Here is a 14,154-nt window from a genome sequence, read left to right as displayed (position 1 = left end):
ATCTACCACATCCAATGTGTTGCCAAGTCCTGTGGATTCTACTTTCCCAGCCTCTCCTGTATCTTTTTTTGACACTACCAATGTTCTGGTGCGGGTTTTCATCACTTCAATATCTGGATTCCTGTTATAATGTTTTGGTTAGTGCCCCTGCTTCAAATCTCTCTCCACTCAGCTGTCAAGGTCATCTTCCTAAAGCTTGTCTGACCAAGTCATTCCTCTTTTCAATAAATTCCAGGGGATCTCTATTACCTCCAGGATCAAATATAAAATTCACTTTGTCTTTTAAAGCCCTATGTAATCTGGCCCTTTCCTACTTTTCTTTTTATACCTTTTTTCCTTTTCCAGGTACTCTGCAATACTTTGACACTGGCCTGCTTGTTGTTTCTTGCATGTTAATACCCCATCTCTCCTAACTCCACACCTCTTACTGGCTATCTCCTATGTTTGCTATGCTCTCCCTCTTCATCTCTATCTCCTAGCTTCCTTAGCTTCAAGTCTCAGCTATAATTTGACATTCTGCAAGAAGCCTTTCCCTGCCTCCCTCAATGTTACTACCTTTCCTCCAAGATTACCTCCAATTTACCCTAAATATATCTTATTTGTTCATAGTGGCTTGCATATTGTCTCCCTCATTAGGATGTGAGCTCCTTGAGTGCAGGGGCTGTTTTTGCTTTTCCTTGCATTTCCAAGCACTTAGTACAGTGTCAGGAATTCAGCACAATAATTGTTTTACTAAATGAATGCTCACTGACTCAACAGTCAGGGTTGTGGAGATACAGGTGCGCTAATAGAGGTATGAATTGGTCCAACCATTCTGGAAATCAATTTGGTATTATACTACAAAAATAACTACAATTTTCATGCCCTTTAATTCAGCAATTCTGCTGTGAGACATGTGTCCCAAAGAGGTCAGTGATTTCAAAAAACTTCCAGATACATCAAATTATTTACAGCAACACTTTTTATAGTGACAAAAAGCTGGCAGCATTTCTTGGACTCACCAATCCAGCCCAAAGAGCATTCTTACCATTCTTTATACCAGGCATTATCTCCCAAGTTTTTGCTTTTTGAACTGGCTGTTCCCTATTTGTAAAGTACACTTGTTCCTCCCCTGTACTTCTTAGAATTCCTTGTTTCCTTAGAGACTCAGCTCATCTGGTCAGCAAGTATGGAGAACCTGCTATGTGTTAGGCACTGTGCTGAGCTCTGGAGATCAAAAGAAAAGCCTTGATCTCAAGGAGCTCACTGCTCAATAGGAGAGATAACATGCCAACAAGTACGTCCAGACAAAATATATACAGGATAAACCTTTCACCTGAAACCTTTCCTGATCACCGGTTCCTAATGCACTCTCCCCCAAATTACCTGGTATCTATATTGTACATATTCTGTCTGTATTTATATACATGTTTTCTCCCTGAAAAGAATTTAAGTTCTTTGAAAATGAGGACTGTTTAATTTCTGTCTTTGTATCCGCAGTGCCTGGAATATAGTAGGCACATGGTAAGACTTGTTGACTTAACTAACCAGAATTCCATTTAGGACTATGGAAAAGCAAAGAAAGCCTTATATGTCTCTTTGTAGTATGGCTCCTGGCACATAGTAGACACCAAATAAATGCTTCTAGATTGATATGAACTAAATGAAATAAACAAAACCAGGTAAACAATATACAACACTGTAAAGGGAAAGAACAATAAGAAATCAAAACCAAATGTGGTGATCTTGGTCCCAAAGAAGAGTTATGAGAATTCATCTCTCTGCTTTGCAGAAGTGGAGGACTCGCTGATTGTTGTCCTTCATTCTTGAACAGGGCCAAATTGTAGTCACAGTACAGTGTGTCTGACAGGCTGATCAAACCAATACAAGATTGGAAGACTCTATCACAGATCGAGCACAAGTAGTCCTCATGAACATTTGCAGTGGAGATGTCTCTAAATTTGCTTATCTCACCTTTCTTCTAAGGCACTGCAATTCTGTGCTCATAGAGCACAGCACTTCTTGGATGCAGGCATGACATATTGGGAGGTCCCTTGTCAGTGTCTCCCAGTGCTGCCCTCCTACTAGTGTTCCCTGAACACACCCTACACCCAAGTGGAGGGCTACCAAGAGTGAACATTATATAATACACTTAATGTGGGCCTTGACTGATGCTTTGGACAGTTTTGCTTAAGTGTCTGTTCCCCTTTTTTGTATGAGAGCTCTCTGGGGGGCTACAATAGTAGGAATATACTGCAAATCTAGGTGACGTAAAACAGAACAAAAATCAATAGGAAATTTTAAACAAAGCAAAAAAACCCCCAAAAGACATCAAATGTCTCCACACCTTCCCGCTATCACAAATCTAAGTAAACTTCTCCCAGGCCCTGCTCTCTATCAGCACTGTTTCTCAGCCCCCAGACTAAGAAATACTCCAGCGTTCCCAATCTTTTCAGTATGAGCCGGTATGGTTTTCTAGGCTCTCTCCTAGGGTATGCTATTCCAGGATCCTGCCTCTTGTTGAATTTGTCTCATCTTGTATTATTTTCACTTTATCAATTAGAAAGTTAATTTGAAGGCCCATTTTTACTGCTTTCCCAAAGTCCCAAAATTTATTATATCTCTTCTTCCTTTCTTTTTCTTCCCTCCCCTGCCCGCTAATCATTAGGGAACAATTTCCATATCTGCTACGCAGTAGCTTTACTTAGGATCAGAGATTTAAAGTTGTATGGGACCTTAGAGCCTATCTTAGCTCCTTCACTTACACAGATAAGGAACCAAGGCCCACAACCAAGATCACATCCATATGGCAGAATTCAAATACAACTCCTCTAACTTCTAATCTAATAAGCTTTTTACTGCCCCATGGGGGTCTTTCCAGATGAAAATCTAGCTAAAAGGGGCCTTAAGGTACTTAGAATGATAGAATCAGGAGCTCAAAACCATCCCAAGTTAGATCCAGTCTGACCTCATTGGCTGGATCATTGAGGGCCAGGTGACCAAGCTACTCACCAAAGGTCACTGGTAGTGGAGATCTCTAGATCTCTATACTTCTCCTGGGCTCCTCTCTCCCATCCCCCCAGTGCATCCCATTGCTCACTTGAAAACTTTTTGACTTTCTACACAAAACATATCATTTACAAGGAGACAATCTCACCCCTCTTAAAATATTATGGGGATGTTGATGGCCCAGAAATTTTAGAAAAAAAGTCAAAAATGCGAACTAGAAACTCTTTTAGAAGATAATCTTTTAACTAGAAGTGGCAAATAATAACCTTTACCACAAAAGTCAACTCCAGGCCTGCTCTGGTGTGCCTCCCTTAAAAGATCCCCCACATCAAAACGCCCCCCACTCTAAGCAAACTGTACTTACAGCAGTGCAAGTGTGCAACGAAGGGCCGTTTAACGTGGGTGCTGAATGGTTGCTCCTCTGTATTTTTATTCTAGCACGAGAGTAGGACGCTGAGCTTTGGGAGTGATTTAATTTTGTCCAAATGGCATAAACAAGTCATTTCTCTTACCGAATGACAAGGGGGTCGGGGAAAGGAACAAATGGGAAGTGGCTGAGGTCCCGGTGCCCCATTCTGCAGGCGGGGCCTCCCTGGTGGCCATGGGCCCCCAGCCCACCCTGTCGGTGCCAGGTCGTAGCCAGGCCTCCTCTACCACAGCTGTCCGTTTCCTTCCCCGGCCCCTCCCCCCTCGGCCTCCGGGACTGTCCCGGCCCCCCAGCTGCCAGGTGCCCCTCCCCCCTCGGCCTCCGGGACTGTCCCGGCCCCCCAGCTGCCAGGTGCCCCGTGCCCCCGGAGCCACGCCCCGCTGCCCAACTTATACCCCCCGGCTCGGCCCCAGCTCCCCGACTCTCTGCTCCCCTGCCTAGCCCCACACCTACCTCCTGGCCTTCCTCAACAGCTTCCCTTACCTGGAAACAGGTTTAAGAGCGGGTCACAGCGCCCCCTGGCGTCCCGTTCCCCAACGACTCCTCTCTAACCCCTGAAGGCGCCTCAAACGGGAACGAAGCACTCCGCCACCGCCCAATAGGGAACCCTCCAGCCCCAGATCTAGAGCCCCTGCGCCTGCGCAGCCCGGGGTGAGGAAGGCACGCGCTGGCAAGGAAGTTAGGGGGCAGCACGTGCACACTTGGATCGGGGGCAGCACGTGCACACTTGGATCGTGTGCACCCTGTGGCGTGTGCCAAACCGCAAGGAGCTGCTGCGCATGTGCGCCAGAGCTGCTTTTAAAGCGAAGAAAGTAGTTCCTCTAGAAGGCCTCCAGCTTGGTAAGCTTTGGGCCTTTGGAACCCGTCTGAGGTGAAAACATCACGAAAAGAAAGTCTAATCGTTTTTTTATGTATAAAATATATACTTTAAAATGTTTCATTATGTTTTCCAGCTAGTCATTTTTTAAAAATTACCTTTTATACACTATTCAGTATTTCTTTTGAATTGCTACTTTGTTTTCAAATGCAACAAACTTCCATTACGTATCCCATTTGCTTTTCAAGACGGCTAGCCAAAGAGCTTCGGGTTGATTTTACAGATGAGGAAACTGAGGCTAGGGGAGTGGGACGGATTCTACCAGTCACATAACTGAAAACTGTCTTTGATGGGATCCCAACCCACTGCGTTCCAAACAATGCTATGCCGTATTTCCCAAATTATTCATCTGCTTGCTTTCTAAACCTGAGCACATCCCTTTTTTTCTGTCCCGGTGCCCCTATTGTTGCTTTTACATTTTCTTCTACAAAAAATAACGGAGAAAAAAGAAGAACCAACGTTTTTATTACCCTTAGATAAAGGAAGTCAATAAAGCGTATTGCTTTGGAGTTAGTTTTTATATTCAAAGTCTTGGATTGATACTCTTCTAAATTAAGCCTTCACTTATATTCTGATGCAATTTATCACTCAAACACTACCGCCTCCACCACCCCGCCTCCGACCAAAAAGTCATCTTCAATTGCCAAACACTTTTGGCCCAGTTGTTTATTCAAGAGTGTGGAATTCCACTTCCATTCCAATGTCAGCCTCAATGAAAGGCGCTGATAGTTAAATGGACTGCTTGGAGGTATCCAGTAGAAGGGCGTTTGACTCGCCGTTCTTTTTCATTCCTTGATTATGCCCCAGGACTAAGATAAGGAGTTTACCTCCGGGAGGGAAGGCGATAAAATTCGAAGGTGATTTGCTTGGGCTTCCCCAGAGGCTGGCGGAGGGGAGGGAGGGGTAAATTGCCGCAGGTAACCCAAACTCCCCCGACCAATAGCTAGCAAAAACCGGACTAAACTCGCCGCCCCGTAACCAAGGTGACAGGGGCGGGGAGAGAAGCCTCCCGTGAGCCCGGCCCCCTGCAGACAGGTTGCTCCCCGGCTCCAGGTGCGCCTTTCGTCACGTCACCAGCGCCGCCCTGATTGGCTGCTCCAGCGGCCCCGCCCCTCCGCTTCAGGGCACGCTATTGGCCCCCTCCGCCGCATCCGGAGCTTTTTTGAGCTGTCAGCTCAGCTGGGGTTGGGGGTAATCCTGCGGCGGGGCAAGCGTTGTTCCTTGCCTGCGTCACCCCCTTGTCGGCCGCGTCAGGTTGTTCAGGAAGCCCTTCCTCCCAATAAGGGACAAAGAGGGGATGCCGTAGCCTTTCTGTCTCTGGTGCTGTCCGGGATCCGAGGGCAACCGAGAGATTTAATGAGCTGGTGACCGCTCGGTGCATGAGACAGACCGATAAACTGAGGCCGGACAGGCAAGACCGGGGGAAGCCGCCTTCCCCACTTTACTCGACGGTAGAAAGAAAGCTCGCGGTCTCACTCCCGGACTGTGTCGAGGGGAGTGCTTTAGGTCCCGTGAGATGGGCACGATAGTTGTGTGTCAGTGTAGATGGCCCCCCGCATTCCGCACCATGTCCCCCCAATTCATTTCTCACCCCAAGCACACAGGAAGCCACTCATTCCTGCATGGAAGGGGTGCTTTGGTCCCAAGCAGGGAGCTGTTCACTCAGTGGTCAGTAGGAGAGCGTTTCGTTTGGTGAGATCCTGCTGCCTAGGAGTCAGTCCGCGCTCAGGTGTGCCGCGTGTGGGGCAGAGTACCTGGAGCTGTCTTGTTTAAGATCTTCAGCCGGCTTTTCTTTGGGGGAAATTAAAGTTCGGAAAACTTGGAGACTGAATGGGCAGCAGTCTGCCATGTCGTGTGAAACGGCTGACCTGCTCTTTGCAGCTTTTCGTGACTTTCCTTCCGCACCTGCGGAAACGTTAGCCGTGTTTGTAAAACATTAGGAATAGCCATTTGCCAGGCTTTATTTTTCTGGGCATCGTCACATGGGTAAAATTCAAGTAAAGCAGATGGGAGACTGCAGGGGAGGGACCACCGAGTTGAATTCCAACTATAAAGGAGATAATTGTGGAATTTAATTCTTTTGATGGCATTGTTTTTAGGATGCCATCTCTAAATGAATGACTGCCGTGGGATCTTGGGAAAACCTGTATTAGTTTTATACAGTCGGCAGGCAGGCCCGGATTCCCATGGGACATTTCTGAATTTTGTTGATGCATCACGAGGAGAATGGCTGTAGCGGTTTAGAAACCTTTTTAACCTGTGGAGAGCGCCTCTGCAGTCTTTGACTTGTCAAACTCTATTGAGGGTTTGCTAACAGTTGAGCACGCGTGTAACAAACTGATTGGGTACCTACTCTTGCAAGAAATAGTGTGAAGGAGCAAGGAGAGGCATATGAAGATGCACAAAGCGTGATCTCCCTCAAGTTTTCAGTTTGGTAGGGGAGAATAGTATATGCCAAGAACTGTACAATAAGATGGAATGTAATCACTGTTTAAAAGTGATAAAATGGAATGTAATTAATCAGCTTAAAAATGAATGCATGAAAATAAGGAACGATTTTAGGATAAAATATTAAATAAACAGCCACAGTTACGTATTGTACTATAGCATTTTTAAGTGATTCTGAGGTAGGATAAAGCAACTTTGTGTGAATGTTCGGAAATACCTGTTTTCCCTGGAAGTACAATCTACTAAAGTGCAAATATTTTCTAATTGATCTCAGGTCAGTTTGCTACAGTGAACATCCTTAGCCTGAGGCGGTTTTCCTCTCTTCCCCTGCCTTTTTTCGTTGTTTTTTTCTTTCGGAAGTGGGGGGAGAGGGGTAAACTACAGCCTGATTTCAGAATGCCATATGAACATGTGACTAGGCGTACTACTTTTATTTTATTATTTTACTCTGTCATCCACATTTTGGGAGACAGTGATACATACACATGGATACATAAATATGTATGTATATAGGGAGTCCCTATTATTTATCATGCATTGTGTTAGTTAAATTTGAGTAAGATAGTCCCTGCCCCTGGGGAGTGTAGGGTCTATTATTACAGGAATGAGAAAAATGCATGAATTACTGTAACGGGAGGGGAAATGCCTCATTCACCAATGAGAATGTGATTTATGGGAATACAGAATAAGCTACGCCCCCTAGGTGAGTCAGGAGTCTAGACTGACTTAATAAAAGGGTTTGTTATATGAAGTTTGGATTCAATCCAAGGGCCTCACCTGAGGACTTAGAGGGCCACATGTGGCCCTGGAGGTCTTGTGTTCCCCACCCCTAGTCTAGAGAAACCATCTCTCCTTTAAGGCCCCTGAAGACAACAATAGCAGACTTGAGCAGCGGAAAATAAAGTGTACCATCTGTCTCAGGATGCCCTAGAAAGATATATTTTTTGTGTGTAGTTTTCCTTGCTTGTTTACAACCTGTTCACTTTCTAGAAACAATACTATCTCAGGAATTATATCTCCAATAGTCTATCACCTCAGATATTATTCTGAGAAAAGACTCACAAGCTTCACCAAACTGCCACTGGGATACATGACAGTAAAAACCCCCTATGCCCCTGTCTTAGAGTTGCTTGGGGGCCTGAGAAGTTAAATGACTTGCTTAGGGTCTTGATAGAAGGACTTGATCCCACATCTTCCTGACTCTGAGATGTGCTCTCTAGCTGTAAATTGACCTTTCCCAACACATTTGATCACTTGCTAACAAATGGCAGCACCTGGGAGAGGTGAGGGTGGGTGGGAGAGAAGCGTCCGAATAATAATTCCCAAACTAAAATATTTTTAAAATTTAGTTGGTTATATTGTGGATTGATTGACCACTAATTGTATTCTCCCCTCTCCTATAAAAAGAAATCTTTCACAAAATGCTTAGCATAATGCCCAGCCCTTGGCTGATATTTAATATCTACCTGTTTAGAATTTTTCCCTATTCACTCATGTTCCAATTTTGAGTTTCTGTGTATATAGTTTGAAGATTTCAGCCAAATTTAAAACATCAGCTAAAAAGCTTCAGCATAAGGAAAGCATGCAGATACCTGAGAATTTTGGTTCTTTTTGTTTTGTTTTTCTTTTAAGACACCTTCTGAATTGAATCTGGTGATTGTAAATGCCAAAGTTGGGATTCTAGAACACGGAGTTGAAAAATATACGGTAAGAGAGGAAGTCTTATTTGTTCTCTAGTTTTACATAATTGAAGGAAATGCTAAATTTCAGTTAGAAGTGAGTGAAAATAAAGTTTTTTTTTTCATCATCCAAATTCACAGTCCCCCTCATATCTACTATTCACAGACACTCTGTGGGGGTGGGGTGGAATGGATTAAGAACCCCTAGACCAGGTCTAAAAATCTTATGAACACTGAATTATCATAAGTTTTAGTGACTATTTTGAGGAAGGTATGATATCATATAATCAAGAGTTAAGCTTCAGGTGGGAGCTAGGTAACATAGTGGATAAAGTGCCAGGCCTGCAGTCAGGAAGACTCCCCTTCATGAATTCATACATCTGGCCTCAGACACTACTAGCTCTATGATCCTAGCCAAGTCACTTAATCCTTTTTGCCTCTGTTGCTCATCTATAAAATGAGTTAAAGAAAGAAATGGCATACCACTCCAGTACCTATGCCAAGAAAACTCCAAAAGGAATCATGACAAGTCAGACACAACTGAAAAACAACTCAACAAAATGCTTCAGGATGATCAATCTGCCGGCCAGGTGTGGAGTGGGTTGAAAAGAAGAGAAAGTAGATAGATCAATTCTAACAATCTAGGAAAGAGGTTAATTAGGACCAGAACTGGGGTGGTAGCAGTAAGGATAAAAAATAAATTGTAAAGGCATTGGCCAGATAACTAAATGGTGAAGTGGAGAGTGGGACTCTTCCTGAATTCAAATCTGGCCTCAAACATTTTACTTACTAGCTCTGTGAATCTGGGGAAGTCACTTAACCCTGTTTGTCTCAGTTTCCTCATCTATAAAATAAACTGGAGAAAGAAATGGCAAACCATTGCAGGATCTTTGCCAAGAAAACCCCAAATGAGGATATGAAGAGTTGGACACTCCTGAAACAACTAAAAAACAATAAGAAAATCACCTGAGTTAAGCTGATTGGATTAAGAAGCTTGAGAAGGTTAGGGTAGCACTGAGGGAGATTTAGAGCCCAACTGGAAGATTAATAAAAATAGGGCATTTAGAAAGAGGTTGGGAGCAAAATGAATTGATTTTGAGAAAGGTTAATTTTGACAGGCAGTGTAACATAGTGAATAGAAAGCTGACCTTAGGGGACCTGTGTTCAAATTCTACCTCTGATAAAACCTGACCTTGGGCAAGTCTCTTAACATCAATTGCCCAGATGACTTTTTAAGACTAAGTTTTAGAACAATCATTGATCTGCATTGTTTGTGACAGTTCTTTACTAGGATCTCCCTACAACCTCTGAAATTATGAGTCTGACTGAGGAAAAAGTAAGTACAGGGAACAACCTTGGATCACCAACAGAGCTATAGGAGGACCAAAGAAACCCAATAAAGAAAGAGAGAGACTCTTCCATAGAGTTAAGAAGAGGATGAGGAGAATGATAAATTGCAGAGAAGTCAAGGGAGGAGAGAAGAACAAGAAGGAATACCTTACCAGCAGTAAAATACTAATAGTAGTCAAAGCATGAGAGTAAAAGGGGGGGGGGGGAATGCAAAGCTGTTGTATTTGCTGTTTGAGTTATTTGAATTTGGTGACTTTAACAAAATAGCAGCAAAGTCCTGAGGGCAGAAGCAGATTTCCAGAGTATTAGGGGTAAATGAGCCATGCGTTATGTAGGGAAAATGAGTGTAGACTATTTTCAAGGAGTTTGTCTATTAAGGGAAAGGGATATTTGTAACCGGGTAGGAGGTTATATTTTTTTGTTTTTAAGTATAGGAGACCTGAGTACATTTTGTAGCCAAAAGAAGGAGCCAGTAGAGAAGAAAGTTTGGAAAATACACAATCAGAAAGTGAGAATAATCTATGATTTGATAGGGGGGAATAGAAATAAGAGGAAGAATGAGGACATTTTTGTATGCCTTATCTCCCTATTACTAGATTGCAAGCTGTTACAATATCTCACAGTTGTTTATTTGTATTACTAGAGTTCAAGCTTTCCTTCAAAAACATTTTATTTTCAAGGGGAAAGGAAGGAACTTAAGCAAACTCAATGTTTAATGGTTTGTCTTATTAATTAGGTGGTCACTTGTAATGTAAAGGGGCTTGCTTGAGGAAGAGTAAAAGAGTACCCCCCCTTGGGAGTAATACAGAGCCCTAAATAAAGAGGAACAAAAATTATTATCCTCGAGCTCTTTTTAGCAGCCAGCATCAAATGGTGATAGAGACAATTTGAGACTTGTTTGTTTGTTTTTTTTTCTCCAGCCTGGAATAGGAAAGTGAAATTTATCTAGGAACAAGATTTATGGATACATAGCTATACAGGGTGAGGAATTCTAGGATATTAGCAAGAGTGTAAGCAGAAGAATGAAACCAGAAACAAGCTAATGGACTGAGAGACTAAGCAGAGACCAAAGAGGACTGGAGGTCACACTGAGGTTGATGAGCAAATTCTACAAAAGTGAGACAGTGGGAGAGGTGGAAGAATGGTAAGGATTTGGTCCCATTGGGCAATCTCCAGTATTTGATATCTTGGAGGTGGAGCCACTCTTACTGATATTGTGTGTCTGCTTGTGTTTAGGTAAAATGGAGTAGAGATGAAGTAAATATAAGGTAAAACCATAATAGTAGAAATTACCAACATGAATGTCACCGAGGTTGATGGCAAACAGTGGAGTATGGTAGAAGATGGTGACCAGGTTGAGGGAGGAGATAATATAAGGGAATGCACTAGGTTTTAAAAGGAGAAACTTTTAGATATTGGTAAAATAATAGGTGAGGAGCAAGAATTATATCAACTTTTCTGCTTTATCCTTTGAGGAGAGCTGGAGGAAGTTGTCTCCATTTGGAAAATTAATTGTTTAAGGTTTTCCTGGTGAAAGACAGATTTATGTTGACTTTGCACAATCATTCATTTATAATGTAGTTTCTGAAAAAGGTGAATCAGACTATGCTTAAGAATAAAATTCTATAACTTTCTAAATATAACTCTACATAGTATTTGATAACATTTTAGTGTTTATTGGCTAACAATGTAGGATTAGTTTAAATGACAGAATAATGACACAACATATAATACCAGATCTTTTGGGGGTTTACATTGGAAATTTCTGGTTCCTATAATGGGGTATCAATTTCCTGTGATAATGTTCAACATTATCAGTTCCAAGGTTAGAATGTGCTTTATTTTTTGTTTGTAATTTCTTATGATCAGAATTCTTATTTAGAATAGTTCAGTTGACAGAGAAAAAAAGCTTATTAAAGAAATACTTTTTCACTTTTTTGACACTTTTATAGAAAACAATTGTTAGAAGTGAGGTCTTATTTAGGTTTCAAGTGAATTTACTGGGAGGAACACCAAATCACTATGAAATAATTACTGTGAGTTTTTTTTAGAGGTATGAAGAGTGTTGTAAGATAATTTGAATAAACAGATAAACTTCACTGACCAGTTACCTACAGCTGATGAGCTCAAGTAAGAGTGGAACCACTTCTCACTCCATTGAAAAAATTTTGAGGTGTGAATTTGTCCTGTAGTACTCTGTCATAAAACATACTGAAATGGAAAATAATGGAATTACAAGATTATATATGTTCATTGTCTTAAATATTTTACAACAGGGAAGCTACGTGGTGCAGTGGATAGAGCACCAGTGCAGGAGTCAGGAGGAACTGGGTTCAAATCTCACCTCAGACACTTGACATTCACTATCTGTGTGACTTTGGGCAAGTCACTTAACCCCACTTGCCTCATCTTGGGTCATCTCCAGTAAACCTGATGAATATATGGTCACTGGATTCAGATGGCTCTGGAGGAGAAGTGAGGCTGGTGACCTGCACAGCTGTCCCTCACTCAAAACACAGTCAAGTGCAAGTCATGTCATTACTTCTCTGATGGCATGGTCTTCTTTGGCAAGGAAGGATGAACACACACATTTTACAACATTTTTCCTACTTGTAAAAATTACCCTATGTTAGGCAAGTTCATTTGTTTTTATCTCATTGTTCAGCGTTTTGTGTGTGTGTGTCACTACTGTGGGGGTTTATAGACACTCCCCATATTCTGAATAAGTGACCTAAGAATGTGCTGAACCCAAGTTGCAAATTGCAGTCTAACTCCTCTGCTCACTTTGGACGATTGCCAGACCATTCTGCAGCTAAGACAGGGAGCTGTTTGACCTCAACACCTCTTCCCTACCTTCTTTTGTTCCTTTCCTAAGGATTATAGGTACACTATGCTCCTCTCATCTTATCTCTTTAATTCTTTCCCCTCCCCAACTAATTACAGTTAATGTCCATTTCCAGACATTTTAATTCAAGCATTTGTTTAATACCTACTGTGTTCAAAACCCTATGCTCTACACTGAGGGACCTGTAAGATTGGATTCCTCATTTTAAGGAGTTTAGAATCTAGTAGGGAAGATAAGGGATACATTATAATTATGTAATGCAAATAGAATATAGTAATTGCTGGAAAGGTATATAGTACTATAAGAGTTTGAGGAGTGTGATACCATTACCTCAGACTGATGGGGGAGAGAGATTAGGAAAAACTTCATGAAGCAAGTAGGTAGCATTTGAGTGAGATAGTCAATACTAAAAGCAGGGAAATAAAAAAGTATATGGTGTTTGTGGAACGTTGGTGCACTTTGACTCTAGTGTGGTATTATGTGCCAAAGAGTAATATGAAAAAAAAATAGAAAAGGTAGACTGGAGTCAGATTGTGGAGAGCCTTGAATTCCAGGCTAAGGTATTTGAACTTTACTCAGTAATAGAAAGCCATTGGACAGTGGAATGACATAAGATCTATGCATTAGAAAAATTAGACTGACAGGGGTATATAAGATAAATCAGAATGGAAAGATTTAAAGGACTAGGAAAGGTGGAGGGGAATGATCCTCCTAAGAGACAGTCAGAACTAGGGTGATGATAATGGTAATGGAAATAAAGAGAGGGATGTCACAGAGTTGTGAAAGTAGAATCAATCAAGCATTTATTAGCACTTACTGTTTTGTTAGGTGCTAGGATCCAAATCTGAAGTGAGATAGTTCTTGCCCTTGAGAAGCTTGCCTTCTGTAGTTGTGAAGGGAGACAGAATGCTAATACATAGATCTGTAGGTATATACACAACACAAAACTTGTACAAGGTAATCTTGGGGTGGAAGGTAGGCCAAGAGAATGATTCTTGAGCAGAATCTTGAAGAACATCATGGATTTCAAGAGGTAGAAGTAACAGGATGGGGAACAACTGCTAAGCTAGTACAGAGGCAAAGAGATGGAAAGATAATGTTTTGTGTTAAAGACCAAGTAGGCCAGGATGATTGGGGTGAGGAGAGTGTGAGATGTAAAAGGTTGTGAAAAGCTTTAAGTGCCAAATCTGAGTTTATATTTGATCCTAGAAGAAGCAGGGCACCAGTGAATTTTATTGAGTGGAAGGGGCAGCATGGTCAACTGCATTTTGGTAAAATATGTTGACAACTGGGTGTAGAGGGTGGGTTAAAGAAGGAAGAGGCCTGAGTCAGGAATGCTAATTAGAAGGCTCTTGAAGTAGTCCTTGTGAGGTGACAAAGGCTGGAACTAGGATTGCAGAACCCATTACATGTGGAATGAAAGGAGAGAGTCCTCATGTCGTGGTTTAAATCTTATGATAGGGAGTATAAATAAGGAAATTAGAAGGGCAGGTTTTAGAGGAGAGATAACAAGTTTGGTTTGGGATAAGTTACTTTTTAG

At 42.1% G+C, this 14,154-nt stretch overlaps 1 protein-coding gene and 1 pseudogene across 3 annotated transcripts in view; one reads left to right on the top strand and one right to left on the bottom strand.

The window, feature by feature from the left end:
* Positions 1 to 3,992, bottom strand: part of LOC140515413 (uncharacterized) — a 145,596-nt gene extending 141,604 nt beyond the window's left edge. Inside the window, exon 1 of one of the 3 annotated variants that reach the window (XM_072626083.1) lies at positions 3,899 to 3,992. The gene's annotated coding sequence lies outside the window, so the exon portion shown is untranslated. Of the gene's footprint in view, positions 1 to 3,352; positions 3,730 to 3,868 lie in introns of those variants that run through there. The other 2 variants (XM_072626084.1, XM_072626082.1) reach the window with 2 other exon arrangements.
* Positions 3,993 to 6,139: 2,147 nt separating this feature from the next.
* Positions 6,140 to 14,154, top strand: part of LOC140516310 (coiled-coil domain-containing protein 186-like) — a 36,610-nt pseudogene continuing 28,595 nt past the window's right edge.

The sequence above is a fragment of the Notamacropus eugenii genome, chromosome X, assembly GCF_028372415.1.
Source record: "Notamacropus eugenii isolate mMacEug1 chromosome X, mMacEug1.pri_v2, whole genome shotgun sequence".
NCBI lineage: Eukaryota > Metazoa > Chordata > Mammalia > Diprotodontia > Macropodidae > Notamacropus > Notamacropus eugenii.
The sequence above is the reverse complement of the archived record's forward strand: the minus strand, read 5'-3'. Positions and strand labels throughout refer to the sequence as shown.